Below are 14389 nucleotides of genomic sequence, written 5' to 3' on the forward strand. Positions count from 1 at the left end.
TTGGAACTATAGGCAATGAAAGAGACACATCTGTTTCTTGTTCAAATCATTTAATCAGAGAGACAACATGGAAGGAGTAAGCAAGTCAAAAACAAATGTATAAGATGCACTGTCTCCATTTTCTCAAGCCAAGAAAATGCACATTAATTGTGAGTTAAAAATAAAAAGCCATACATTCCAGAGTTTACTTTCAAATACAAGGATGCAAAGAGTATTTAGTTCCTTCTTCTTAAGCTATCCAAGAGGGCTTCTTGGAGGAGGTGAGATTCTTTGTATTATGTGTGGCAGGGAAAACACTCTGCAGAGAATCGAGGGTGGTGTGTTCTAGTATCTGTGAACACTGAGAGAGGTCTCAGAGGCAAGAGTGGGATGGTCTTGGAGAAGAAGGCGTGCAGTGTGTGTGAGTTTCTCAGGGCTGCTGTAACAAAACAACAGATATTTATTCTTTCAGAGTCAGTTTTGGATGCGCTAAATGTCTGAGGTCAAGGTGTTGACAGGGTTGCTTCATTCTGAGGGCTCTGGTGGAGAATCCATTCCTTGCCTCTCTCCTGGCTCCTGGCAGTCGCTAACAATCCTCGGCATTCCTTGATCTGTAGATGCATCACTTCAATGTCCACCTCTGTCTTCACATAACATTTCTCCCCACATGTCTGTCTCCTTTTCAAGAGGACAGTTCGTCATATTGGGTCAGGGGCCCACCCTTCTCTAGTATGGCCTCATTTTAACTTAATTCCATCTGTCACAATCCTATTTTGAAATAAGGTCACATTCTAAGGTACTGGTGCGGGGGGCAAGGTTTGAGACTTCAACATATATTTTCAGAGGACATAATTCAACCCATGAAAAAGTGGGAAAAGCAGAAGGGCTGGATGGGAATAGCAGCAAAAGACCAGGGAAGTGAAAATATCTCATAATTAGGTTTGCTGGATTATGAGGGCAATGAGACAGGGATTCCTCGATGACCAAGGACAGATCAATTAAGAACATCCCCTCAGCCCTGGTCTCAGCAGGGCCTGTCATTGGATGCTGTGGGTGGGACATCCTCTCATGCCTTCAAAGACCCTGCAGTCCAGACTTTACAAGGAAAGGAGCTGCATGTGCTAAACAACAATTCAGATCACAGCGCGAGTCCTTCCTCCCTCCCTTCACTGTCTCCATCCAGCCTCCTGCCATCTCGCCATCTCTGCTTCCCTCCTTCCTTCCACCCTTCTTTCTGTTCTTCAACAAATATTTTTTGACCGCTGTTATGTGCCAAGCACCTAGTTCTAGGCATTCTGTTCTAGGTGTTGGCGATCCTGCAATGAGCAAAATAGACGATTACTACCAAGAATCCCTGCTCTCCTGGAGCTCAGATACTAGCAGAGAATGCCCACAGGCAGTAAGCATAAAAAGTAAATTGTATAATAAGTTGGAAGGTTTTAAGCGCTTTGTAAGATGGGGAGGAGAGTGTGGACAGCAAAGTAATGAAGCTGGGAGTTCAGGGGTTGTCAAGGTAGAATTCCTAGAAAGGGTGACACCTGAGCAAAGACTTGAAAGAGGTGAGGCAGTGAGCCATGCGGATATCTGGAGGGAGTGATCCAGACACAGGGAGGAGTCAGTGCAAAGCCCTAACATGGGAGTGGGCCTGGCGGCAAAAGGCCCACGTGGCCCCATGAGAGACGGGAGTTGGGCAGAGAGGTGGGAGATGAGGTCGGAAAGGAATAGGTGACACCTTATATGCTATTTAAGGACTTTGACTCTTGTCTTGTGGAAGTCGTGAGGCTCTGGCAAGTTAAGTTTGCAGGGTCACGATACATGCATTTGGCTGGCTTCCCTGGGCCCTGGGTAGACAATAAACTGCAGTGGCCACGGGAGGGGTCACGAGGCAGGTAGGAGGCTGTAGCTAGCATCCAGGTAAGAGCCGCCACCAACCAGGATGGGGACAACTGTGGGGGAAGCAGGCTGAGAGGATGATCAGGAGTTCAGTTTGGATGGAGAGCAGAGATGTAAAGGAAGCAGTTGGACACAGGTTTCTGGAGTTCAGCAGAGAGGTCTGACTTGGAAATAAATATTTGGTGTCATCAATGTGTAGACAGTGTTTATGTTAGTTATCTATTGCTGGGCAATACGTTATCCCAGAGTTGGCAACCCAAAATAACATTCATTTACTTGTATGGCTTCTGAGGTCAGGAATCTGGGCGCAGCCTAGTGAGACTGAAGTCAAGCTGTTGGCCAAGGTGTGGTCATTGCAAGGCTCCATGGGGCCAGAGGACCATTTCCAAGCCCATCGCCGCAGTGTTGTCAGGCCTCGGTTCCTGGCTGGCTGTCATCCAGAGGCTCCATCCAGGTCCCCGATGGCTCCATCCAGGCCCCCGACATGAAGGCCTCCCTGGACGGCTGCTCATACAGCGCAATGGCTTGCTTTCCCCAGAGTGAGCAACTCAAGAGAGAGAGGGAGAGGAAAAAAGACCGAAGCCGCAGTCTTTTTTATAACCTGATCTCAGAAGGGACATAACTACACTTCTGCCGCGTGGTGTTGGTCACAGATGCCACCCTGGTGTGATGTGGGTGAGACCACCAGGAGGTGGAGATGGTTGGGGGCCATCTTGGAATCTGGTTACCTTATTATTTATAAAGACATGAGATGGGAAGAGATGGCCCCAAATCCCTCTCCTCCTTCCTTCCTTTCTTTCTTCTTCCCTTCTGTCCTTTCTTCTTCCTTTCCTCTTTCCTTTCTTATTCCCCATCTCTTCATTCCTGCTACACAGTTGCCTACTGCCTACCATGAGACAGGACCACATAAGGCCACTGGGGTCAGCGACAACTTAAACACAGCCCTTGTTCCTGGGGAGGTGGTGTATTTGGGGAGGCAGATAAACAAATACTCACACCCAGCACCACATTGTCCCAAAGCAGGACAGACAAGGTGCCCTGAGGGCTCAGAGGGAGGAGAGTTGCGGACATGCGGGAATTAGGGGAACTTCTCAGCAGAACATACAGGGCCCCTGGCTGACCATGAGGGTCTGAACACCAAAAACAGCTTCAGGGGGAAAGTTGGAACTTGTACTCGTGGGGAAGGTGAAACCATCCTGGGGTTGGGCCCTGTCTAAAAGCCTGGGCCCCTCCCCGTTTCTAGAAATCCTCCTGCCAGGACATGGCTGCTCACTCCCATCAGAGGTGGTGGCCGGGCAGGCCAGGCCGAAGGAGCGTGTAGGGCCAAGAGCCGGGCGCACCTCCACCCAGGTGGGAACCGCAAGGGGTCTCAGAGCAGAGGCTCAGATGAAATCCAGACCCTGCCTCTCTCCCCCGACAGCCGGCCCTGCTGGAGCCCAGCCGGGCAGCCCCATCCATCCCAGACCGCGCCGGCGAGCCTTTGAAATACAGCCGCCTCTTCCTGGGCCTGCTCCCTGCGCCCCCATGGTGTCATTTCCAAATCCATTACATTCCAATGGCTTTGGGATCCTTTAATTACATGTGACGAAGCCTTGCCATTGCTGGAATTAGACGGGCTGTATTGACGATTTATAGGCCTCAGCTTTCACACAAGCAGGGCAATAAATTACATGAAATGGGCCCTTCAGCATTAAAAACTTCAGAGCTACCCACTAAGCCATGACAGCAAGAAAAAAAATGAAAAGGTAAGAGAATCAAAAAAAATTTTTTTAAAGTCATGTCTGTGTCTCATGTGTTTAAAATACTGTACGTGCAACAGGGAATGTCAAAAACACAGGGTGCAGAGCCATCGGCAACTCATAAAATTTTATCTCTAGGATGAGAATTTCCAACCCCATAATGAGGACTTCCCTTTTTTTTTTTAAATCCTGGGCAATTCGTACCTGACGAGGTGACTGGGAGGGCGGGGTGGCTGCACACCCATTCTGCTTGCCCAGATTTCATGGCGGGGTAAGGACGGTAGGCTGAAGCAGCCCCCAGCTCCCCATTTGGACCTTCCTCCTGGTCCCCTTGACCAGCCTCACTCCATCCCTCAGACTTTTGTCACGCTGGTCTCCACAGACGGCATGACGAGTCTCTGCCTTTCCTTCCAGCCGCATTTTCTGACACCCCTTGCCCAGTGCCCGGAGGCATCCTCTGGCCTCACAGGGCACCTTCCCTGAACACACCACATCCAAGGTCAGCCCGACTCTGTCCTGGGGAGTTGCCAAGCCCAGCGCTGCTCATAGGCCATATCTGAGGGCCGGGGCTGGACGTCTTGCTTCCTTTCTGTTCACCCGCTTGGCACCTGGCACAAGGCAGAGCATGCAGCAGGAACTCCGCAAAGGCTTTAAGATTAAGAAGCTGAGAATCAGGAATTCAGTTGGGCTCCAGTCCACAGAGGCAAGGAGTAGCTGTGAGAGAGGACGGTGAGACCGGTGGGAGGGAAGGGATGCGACTGGGGGAGGAGAAACATCTCACCTCAGCAGGGCCTCCTCACCCGGCGGCAATACGAATGAGAACAGAAGAGTACTGGGAGCCAAGACCTTTCTGGAGGCAGGGATGTTTGTGGCCCTCAGCAGCGGGAGCCTTTGGTCCTCTTGCCAGTGCCCTGCCTGTCCTGTGGTCCAGCTGTGTGCGTGTGTCCCTACCTTCTCCCACTACTGATGGCCTGACAAGCCCAGTTCTGAGCTCTTGGCCCACTGAAGTCATGTTGCCCCTTTAGGCAAATCTCTCAAACCAAGAGCCCCTCGTAGGTACCTGGCCAGCCCGCAGATAGGCTGACCTTGGATCGGGTGCCCACCAGTCCAATCAGCCATCTGTAAGGGGCAGGCTCACAGGCACCAGCTTAGCTGCTCAGGGAAAGGAATGGACCAGACTTGCGTCCACTGGGAAGCTGAGGAAGGACAGGCTTTCTCAGGGCTTCCAGTACAGAACAGTTCACAGGAGAATCGAAATGTGGTCTGAGTGTAAGTAGGTAGAGCTAAGTCTAGACCTGAGAGAGTCTGAGGCCGGGTCTAGCCCTGTCTGATGGCTGTGACATCCAAGCCTTACGGATGAGAAAAGGTCTCGATTTTCAAATCTGAAAGAAGGGGGAGAATCGGCCAAGGCCACAGAGGCAGGTGAGGGTGTGTGAGGCCACCGGGCTGTCCACTCTGCCTACCGCTGAGGCTTCTTGACGAAACGTGTCCACACGAACAGGAGTCATGGGTGCCATGCTCACTGCTGGGTTCCCAGGGTCTGCACAAAATAGGGACTGATTTGCTGGATGAATTAATAACTCTGAAGGGCAGAGACCTCTTCCTGAGGCAGGCTGACTTCTTTGACAGACATTCAGAGGTGCATCTATCCTAGGGGCTTAGGTGATGAAGGAGATAAAGGTCTTTTGCTTTTGGGTCCCCCAGGCGTCAACAGTCAGAAAGCCTCGCTTAAGTTTTCAGCTCTCTTGCCTGAAATAGCCCCCAGGACAATTGCAAAGGTGTATTTCCCTGCTCAGTAGTAACTTTCTAACCTCTGCAGGCTCGGAATCCCCAAAGGGCAAGGCTGAGAGCTGCACTGTGGTCTGCGTGTAAGCAGGTAGAGCAGTAGGTAGAGTATGTGGCTTTGGAAGTCCCAGTAGAACCCAGAGTAGGTGATCAGGGGCCAAATACTGTCATCAAGGACTGCCTCTCTTGAAGGATATGCAAGGGGAAAGCAGAGACTCGGGCTGATTCAGCAATGCCAGTGTCTGAAGGATGAAAGGATTGGAGAGGCATTTGATGAAAGAAGGGAGAAACGAGGAGGTTAGATTTAAGACGCAGAAAGCAGTGTGCATCGGGAAGCTGCTGGGTGATTTGTGTATTTGCTTTTCTCCATCAGCTTCCTGCAGAGGATGAAAAATGACGGGATCCATCAAGGTGCATCTTGTTTTATACAAGGATAAAAAAAAAAAGAATTCTTGAAATACTAACTAAAGTTGAATTCCCTTCTCCTATTGACTTACATTAGTAGATTTCATAGAACCAGTGAAGTAGACCTAGAAGGTAAGGTAGAGGGTTAGGTCAAATCTGTTACTTTAGAGACGAAGCATATGAAACTGGGAGGGTCCGTAACGAAAGTAAAATCGTGGTAAGGTGGTTTCGGCAGCAGAAGGGAGGGGGGCTAACCAGCCTCAGAAGTTTACTCACCGTACTGCCTACAGAGGTTGGACTCTGACTTTGGGGCTGTTACTTATTTAATATTATTTCATATTTGTTATTTTATCTTTATTTGTTAAATGTTTGCCTTTAAATTGACCAGCTTTATAAAATTAGCTTTTCCCTAATAATACCTATAGTAACAGCATTTTATGAAGCTGATAGCTGGCTAAATATATGTTAATACACACATATGTATATATACGTAATATCGAAAATATATTATAAACATTATATTATTAATTTTATATCATATATATAACTGCACATCAAAATAAACATATAAACATTAAAATATGAAATATCATCCATAGGCAGCCTGAAACCATCTTGCATACCGCCAGTGGTATATGCTTGCCCTTTGGAAAATACTAGATAAATGACTCTAATGATCCTTTTTCATTTCAAGATTTTCTGATTCTTGAAAAGAAGTTTGGTTTTGTGACTATTTTTCGAGGACCTGGAGCACTTTTCCCTTTTTCTCTCCACTTTACTAAATCGTGGCTCTGCTCAAATCACACCTCCCCCATGGAGGCTTCTGTGCAGGAAAGGGATAACTTTGCAGGCCTGAGATGATCATCTTTAGAAAGATCTGCTTGCAAGGCTGGCCTTTGGCTGCCGTCTGGGAACTTGGATTTTAGGAATGTTCCCACCACTCCCTAACTACTATGATGCGGGCTCCCTGTGCCTAACCTGTGTGCAAACAGTGCGGTTTATGCTAAACCCTGCCTCCCTCTGGGAGTCTGAAATTTTGGTAGGTGTTCACATGTGTGGTCAACTCAAGGCTGGAGGAATTAAGCGCGTCCTGTGTGACTCCACCGGGAGTGGCCTCTGGGAGCTCGCTCCTGATTTCCTCTAGACCTTGCCCCATGTGCCTTTTCCCTTTGCTCATTTCACTTTGTATCCTTTTGTTGTAATAAATCTGAGCCATGAGTGCAACTAGATGCTCAATCCTGAATCCCTGAACGTGGGGACCACACATACAGCTTCCTTCCATGACCATTCCACCCTCCAATTCTCTTCCTATTCTGAGCCCATTTAGTAACTTAGATATAATCATGCAATTCTCCCCCTTGTTCTGTCAATTAATAAATCACTAGTACTATATGGTGTCTCTGTCCTATTCATTAATAAGCTTCTATAAAATCAGGGACTGTTTCTTATAAGACTTTGATTTGTATTTGTGTTTGTGATTAATAATATCTTATTCCTAGTAACTGTTCTATGGTTCTTTTTAAAAAAGAATACAAACAAAACCAAAAATTTTGGATATGTTGGTTATTGTAAAAATTACTTAGAAAGTATAGAGAAGCAAAAAAGAAAAATAAAATCATCCATGATTTCCTATCCAGAAATAGCCATCTTTTAATCACTTGGTTATATATCCTTTTAGTCCCCTCACTGTCCACAAAGAGCTTTTGTGAGAAAGGAATCATGACTTTTTATTGAAGTATAGTTGATTTACAATGTTTCAGATGTACAGCAGAGTGATTCAGTTATACATATATACATATTCTTTTTCAGATTCTTTTCCATTATAGGTTATTACAAGATATTGAACATAGTTCCCTGTGCTCTACTGTAGGACCTTGTTGCTTATCTATTTTATATATAGCAGTGTGTATCTGTTAATTCTAAACTCCTAATTTATCCCTCCCCCATCTTTCCCCTTTGGTTACCATAAATTTGTTCTCTATATCTGTGAGTCTATTCTGTTTTGCAAATAAGTTCTTTTGTATCATTTTTTCAGATTCCAAATACAAGTGATGTCATATGATATTTGTCTTTGATTGACTAACTTCACTGAATTTGATAATCTCTAGGTCCATCCCTGTTGCTGCAAATGGCATTATTTCATTCTTTTTTATGGCTGAGTAATATCCCATTGTATATATATGTACCATATCTTCTTTTTTCATTCATCCGTTGGTGGACATTTAGGTTGCGTCTATGTCTTGTCTATTGCAAACAGTGCTGCTATGAACATTGGGATGCATGCATCTTTTCAAATTGAGAGTTTTTGTCTTTTTCTGGATATATGCCCAGGAGTGGGATTGCTGGATGACATGCTAATTCTGTTTTTAGCTTTTTAAGGAATCTCCATATTGTCCTCCATAGTGGCTGCACCAATTTATATTCCCACCAACAGTGTAGAAGGATTCCCTTTTCTCTGCACCCTCTCCAGTATTTATTATTTGTAGACTTTTTGATGATGGTCAAGAAAGGCATCATGCTTTTTGTTAGTTACCTCTTTTTTACTAAATAAACCATGAACATGTGTCCTTGTGATTAGCAGAAATGTCATTCTTAATAGTTACATAATAACGTGTCCCAAGCTGGTGACTCTCAAGCAAAACACCACCTGTAGATTTGATTTTGTTTGGGGTAGCATAGTACTGACTTACCCATATTTATAAATAATACGTTAGAATTAGTTGCTGGTATCTGAATGTTGGGATACTTCACATAAATAGTCTGTATTTTCTGCTTTCCTTTAAAACATGTTGCCACCTCATTTCCATCAGGCTTTATGGATGGAGCTGAGGTGAAGCTGCCCTCTTTAGACAGAGCTTGTGCCCCAGCTCCCCTGGAACTGAGGTTGACGGCCAGTTGCTATTCATCATGCTGTCGGGCTGGTTATCTTTTGCTACAGTCAAGAGAGAAGAGAAATATTTCTCATGTGTCGATCGAAAGCTAGACCAAAAGGGGCAAATGAAGAAGACAGTTTGTTTCAACAAAATGGAAGAGAATATATTTCTGCAGTCCCCAAACTGTGTGCCAAGGAACTCCAGGATGCCACGGGGAACCCACAAGGGCACCGAGGGATATTTTTAATTATCCAGGAACACATCAGGATACTCAACACTGTCAGATACCACGCAAACCGCCAGCTTGAGGGAGTTCAAATTTCAACAGTAGATCACACCATATATGACATTGCCGAATCTTGGCAAACCTGGGTTTTCATTGGTTGCTGTGTTAAAAAGAAAATACCACACAAAAATCAGTGTGGAACAGGAAACAAGGACGGCGGTATCCAATCTGATTCCAAGGTTTGACTAATTGTACATTGCACAACAGATACATGCATCCCTTTAGTAAATAATTATGATTATTTATGAATAAAACATAGATATTATTTTTTCTTTCAATTTGGGTGTAATATTTTTCTTCAAACAGCTACTAAGTTGTCAGGACCTAAATGCTAACTAGTTTGTTTGGGCTTAACTTTAAATATGTAACTATGAGGCATTTATTTTGGCGTAGGCACACTGTAAAAAGTATGATTGAGACAAAGCTTAGGAGTCTTTGACATATTCCTCGTAGAACTAAAGAAACCGTACTGACTGGTTTCACTCCTGGTCTCCACCCACATGGTCAGTATGTCACTAGAGCCAGCCTGTGATGCCTGTAATTAGCCATATCTAGTGCCTGTCGGCCTGAGACATTTTTACTGTCCCTTACTATTTCATAGCCAGAATGATTTTAAACCCCTCATTGGCTAGTTCTTGACTTTGGGCACATTACTTAAACATCTGTGACTCAGGTTCCTCATCTGTATAATGGGAATATTAATAGACCTATCTCATGAGGTTGTGATGGAGATAAAAATGAGATAGTCTATGCAAATGCTTTGCACAGTGCCTGACACATATTGTTAATCACTCAGTGATAGCTATTAATTGTATATTTTCTCCTGGAAGCTTCTGGATGTTTTCAAAGCAAGATGCACCTGGATTTCCATTCTTCCAGGGTTTCCTGTCCTAGGTAGAGGCAGCTGTCAGAACAACCAACTCGTATAGTTACAAAGCCAAGACTATTGCCATCTGAGCTAAGTAAAAGGACAAAGAAAGGAAAAGTCACTATTGATTTTAGCTTAAGAGGCAGAAGGGTTTCTTCTGGTCTTCATCATGTTTAGAGACACGTTGCTTTGAGCGTTAGAGCACCAGATCCCCACCTGTCACATGTACTCTCAGGGAGAATTTGTCAGGGACACTTAAAGCCTGACTTTGTGTCCCTGAAAGGCGCCATGCCCTAAGCCTCCAGTCCCGTCCTAGCCTGTCTCATCCTGCAGCAATTTCTTCCTGACTCCTTGGGTATCTTCAGTGAAGGGAGAGCTGTGGGATGGGAAGCAAGCTGCTCTGGAACACAGTAAGCCAGGCAATGGGAGTCACCTCCCCAGACACTTGAGTTTCACAGCCTGTGTTGCAGCTACCCAGGGGCTGCCCTTGAGTCCCCACCCTGTCCCTTGTAGGCCTCCTGGTGACAGCCTAGACCCTCACTTCACTCACCTTTAAAATGGGGATGATAATGTCTATGAGACGATAAAACAGAATGACCTCCATGGAAGTGCCTGTAAAAGACACGCATAACTGTGAGGGATCCTCATTAAGAAAAAAATTGAAATCCACTATGTATCGATCAGACCCATGAATACTGCTTGTAGAAGAGAACTTTGGAGAACAGAAGGGCCGTGCAGCAAATGGATAATGAGGAAGTCTACAGGGGCCAGAAGGAAGAGTGAAAGGGTTGGCCTGGGGTGAACAGAGGAGAGCAAGACTGAAAGTGGACAGGGCAAGTAGGAAAATGGACTCAAAGAAAACTTTGCGACCCAGAAACTGGAGTCTTTTCTGACTAATCAATTATTCCAAGTGTTGTGATTGAGAACCTTCCAAGGGCTCAGCCTGGTGCCAACTTGATGACAGGTGTCAGGGAACTCTGTAACCCATCTGTGGGTGGCAGGATCATCAAAGTCAAAACAACCAGAGATAATGGTCCAGGAGAGTAGTGGGCACAGAGACAGGCGTCTGGGGGCACTCTCGGAAAGGAAGAAGCTGGCCTGACGTGTGCTGAGCTGTCATCCTGGGCTCAGGGCTGGGGACAGAGTGAGAGGGAGGGGCTGAGGCTGCCACAGGGACCCCTTGTGACCCCTATTAGCTTCTCCCAACAGCATGTGAACAAGATTTCCTTCAGTGATGGACAAGGTGCCGAGGGAAATGACCACAGGAGACATTATTTTCAATAGGAAAAGAAGAGTAGTAGAGGAAGCAAGTAGAAAGATCACCAACCTGAGAGCTCGATGGAATCAGATCACCCCAACCCAGGGCCCACACTGAACATAAGCTGGAGCTTGGATGGAGGATGTCACTTAATCCGGAAGGAAAACACAGGTCTCCAGCCTCATCACTTGGTGATCCTTTGACCTCTAGATGACAACCTAGATGGAGCTAGGGCCCTGGACTCTGAGGACCGGCCCGGATGGCATGCTGGGGCACCTGCAGTGAGAATTGTAAAAGCCTGTGCACCCAGAAGAAGGTGAGAAGGGACCCCAGGGAGAGGAGAGGGAGCAGCCTTCTAATGAGTGCTGTAATACTGACAGAGTTATGCCTCGTCCCCGTCTTTCTTCCTACACTGTCAATTCCCTGGGCTTCACAGCCAGGATTTGGGGATGTGTTGCAGCTTGAGTGGAAGTAAAATGGACCAAGGGCTGGAAATGTGACCACCAAAGGCTCCTTTACCATCCTCTCGATTGGAGCAGGTAAAGAAATAGGAACTTGGATTCTGGTCCATGGACGCTCTATCCTCCACGGATACCTGGAGCCAATAAACTCAGGTACCTTGGATGAAGGGCTATGATGCGTTAGGCTTACAATTTATGCAAACAAAAGACATTCAGATGTGCTACAAGCATGGCAGGGCCAGAGCCAGCCAAGCTGTGGGAAGCATCTGAGAAGAAGGCTGGAGCAGCTGCCTCCCCAAATCCCGTGCACCACTTCCGAGCAGGCTCCGCTCTACCTTCCCCAGACAGGAGACAGCTTGTTGCAGAGACACTTGTGAACATGAAAAGGAAAGGGGAGGGAGCAGAGGGGAAGAGATCTATTCCGCCTCGCAGCTTTCCATCTCTGCCCCAGTGGAGCGTGGGTAATTTGTTATGCCTAATGAGCAAATGCCACCTTATGTGGAGGCAAAAATGCCAGTGGGATGATCAGGCGGGTTGCTATGGGAGACCAAGGGACCTCCCTGAAGTTTGCACAGCCTGGCAAAGGAGTCTTCGTGAGAGGAAAGCTCGGCTGTCTCCTTCCATCAGGGTAGTGAGCCCTGGTGTCTGCGCTGAGTTTGATGTGTTTCGAGGCTTTTTTTGCCTCTATTGTTACAGTTGAGCTTCATGACCACCCAATAAAGTAGGTGGGTCTGGTGTTATTTCCCATTTTTTCAGGTGAAAAGACTGAGGCTCAGAGGAGTTAAAGAAGTTGTCCAAAGTCGTGGAGGAGGCAGACGGATATATCTCAGGAGGCCTAGTTTACAAGTGTTTTTCCAGATGCGTCTTTACTTTTTCAAGGACATATCACTGGACTGAGAGCAATCAAAGGGAGCTTGATCAACTACACCAAACCCACAGAAAGATGGAAATGGACTATTTAAAGTAAATACTTTGTAGAGGAGGACAAATGCATAGGCCTTGTTACCAAAGAGGCATTTCAATAGATAACTGCACACACTGCAATTGGAAGAAATGACCAGAGAAAGCTGGAGTGGGAGTCTGTAGCTGAGCAGGGTGGGGCTATTGCCCTCCTGCTTTCCCAGGCCAACCTCTCAGCACTGCCCCGGCCACCCAGAACCACAGCTGCTCCCTGAATCCACCCAAGGCTTCCTATTTCTGTGCCTTCGTGCATCCTATTCCTGAAACTTCAAGTTCTAACATCAAAAACAAAAAAAAAAATTGTAAATCTTGTAATAAGTTTATTGCTTCCTTTTCTGAAATCACATTGAAATGCTGGCACACCTCCCGTCTCTCCCCTCCACGAGACTGTGAGCTCTTTGAAGGTAGGAACTGTGATTCTTCATGACTCAGTCCCCAGCACCTGCCGAGGGGCCTGGCACTTATCAGCATTCTAGCAGATGTCTATTAATTGAATGGTTCCATCTTAATTTAAATCAAGATCGCTCATTGCGCATCGCCCCTGAGCTGTTCATTATGTAGGTGATGGGGTGTGAGATCCTATCTCCACACCCTAGCGCCTGTGGAGAGCTTTGACGAAGCGGGAAGAGCATGTGCGCTACACTGAAGTTCGACAATTTAACTGACAGAGGCGTCTGAGTGTGGGGAAACCTCTGAGCTCTTTGTGGAAGGATCGGAGGAGCCCTGAAGGAAGAGAAGGCATTACAGGACCTCCCAAGACTCTATTGAGAGCGTTTCCAGTTCCACAGCAGCTGCTAGCTCAACATGAGGCAAAGCCCAGTTGTCACAGAGCTGAGAGGTTCAAAGTCAATCCAGCTGAGGCTGCAGAAGGACATAAAGGACTGTTGCTAAGGAGCTGTTCATTCCTGCCAGGGAGATGTCAGGGAAGTGAGGGCCAGAGTAATCGGGAAGTCTCTGTGAGGAGACGGCATGGCACATGCTTAGATACAGGAAGATAGACATTTCTAGAATCAGGGAGGATCATGGAAGAACCAGTAATTAATCAATATGGCTTGGAACAAGCGATGAGCAGCTCTAAATCTATCCTCTACCCAAGGACAGGCTCCACCGCAGGCAGAAAAGACGTGAAGACATGACACCTTCCTTTGCACCAAGGCACTGAATTTTTTTTTTAATATGAAAAATTTAAAAAAAAACTCCAGATGGATTTTAAACACAGCAGGGAACTGGGCGGTGTGATGGCAGATGGCTATTTCAGCTGCACATGGGTAAAAATAATTTCAACTCCCCAATACCCAGGACTGCTCTGAACTCATGAAAACCTCTTCAGGAAGAGCACTGTGTGATGGACACAGCAGGGAGCTGCAGCAGAGGGGGTCCGGGGCTCGGAGCTCCCTGACAGGACGGGACCTGCTGCTGCTGGGGCAGCCGCTCCCAGACCGCTCCGGGAGGCTTCCGCCTCAGCAGACTTGTCAGGGCTCACGTTCAACTTTAGCCCAGCCTGAGATGAGTTTTCTGGCTTTCTTCCTCGATGAGTCCACTTGAGGGCTAGGTGTGTGGCTGTGAGATGAGGCCATTGGGAAGCAGAAACAATCTGAAGGGTGTAGCAGTGAGTGTGTGCTCACTGCGGGGAAGGTGGCCCCAGAGGAGGGCAGGGTGGTGACTCTGAAAGTTGACACTTCTGGGTGTCTGATGGCTGTGGAGTTTGCCAGACTGGCTTTCCTGGGGCAGGCTGGATGGCCCCTTTGTCCCTCTGACTGTCACCTTCTGAAACACTAATCTCTTGTCACACTGCTGTAGAGGCCACAGGAATGAGCTGATCTCTGGAGTCAGCCAGGCCACCAGCAGCACCATGAATCAGACACTCTAGGGGTCTAGCGCC

At 46.9% G+C, this 14389-nt stretch overlaps 1 protein-coding gene and 1 long non-coding RNA gene across 6 annotated transcripts in view; one reads left to right on the forward strand and one right to left on the reverse strand.

The window, feature by feature from the left end:
* Positions 1-14389, forward strand: part of LOC105095239 (urea transporter 2) — a 401376-nt gene that overhangs the window by 290889 nt on the left and 96098 nt on the right. The gene's annotated exons all lie outside the window — the stretch shown is intronic.
* The window catches only part of LOC116149801 (uncharacterized), a 72427-nt gene continuing 65566 nt past the window's right edge, over positions 7529-14389 (reverse strand). For all 4 annotated transcript variants that reach the window (XR_010378167.1, XR_010378166.1, XR_010378165.1 and 1 more), the window contains 2 exons: positions 10379-10440; positions 7529-9060 (listed from right to left, as the gene is read on the reverse strand). This is a non-coding gene — a long non-coding RNA (uncharacterized LOC116149801). The remainder of the gene's footprint in view (positions 9061-10378; positions 10441-14389) is intronic.

This window comes from Camelus dromedarius, chromosome 28 (genome assembly GCF_036321535.1).
Source record: "Camelus dromedarius isolate mCamDro1 chromosome 28, mCamDro1.pat, whole genome shotgun sequence".
Classification (NCBI taxonomy): Eukaryota; Metazoa; Chordata; class Mammalia; order Artiodactyla; family Camelidae; genus Camelus; species Camelus dromedarius.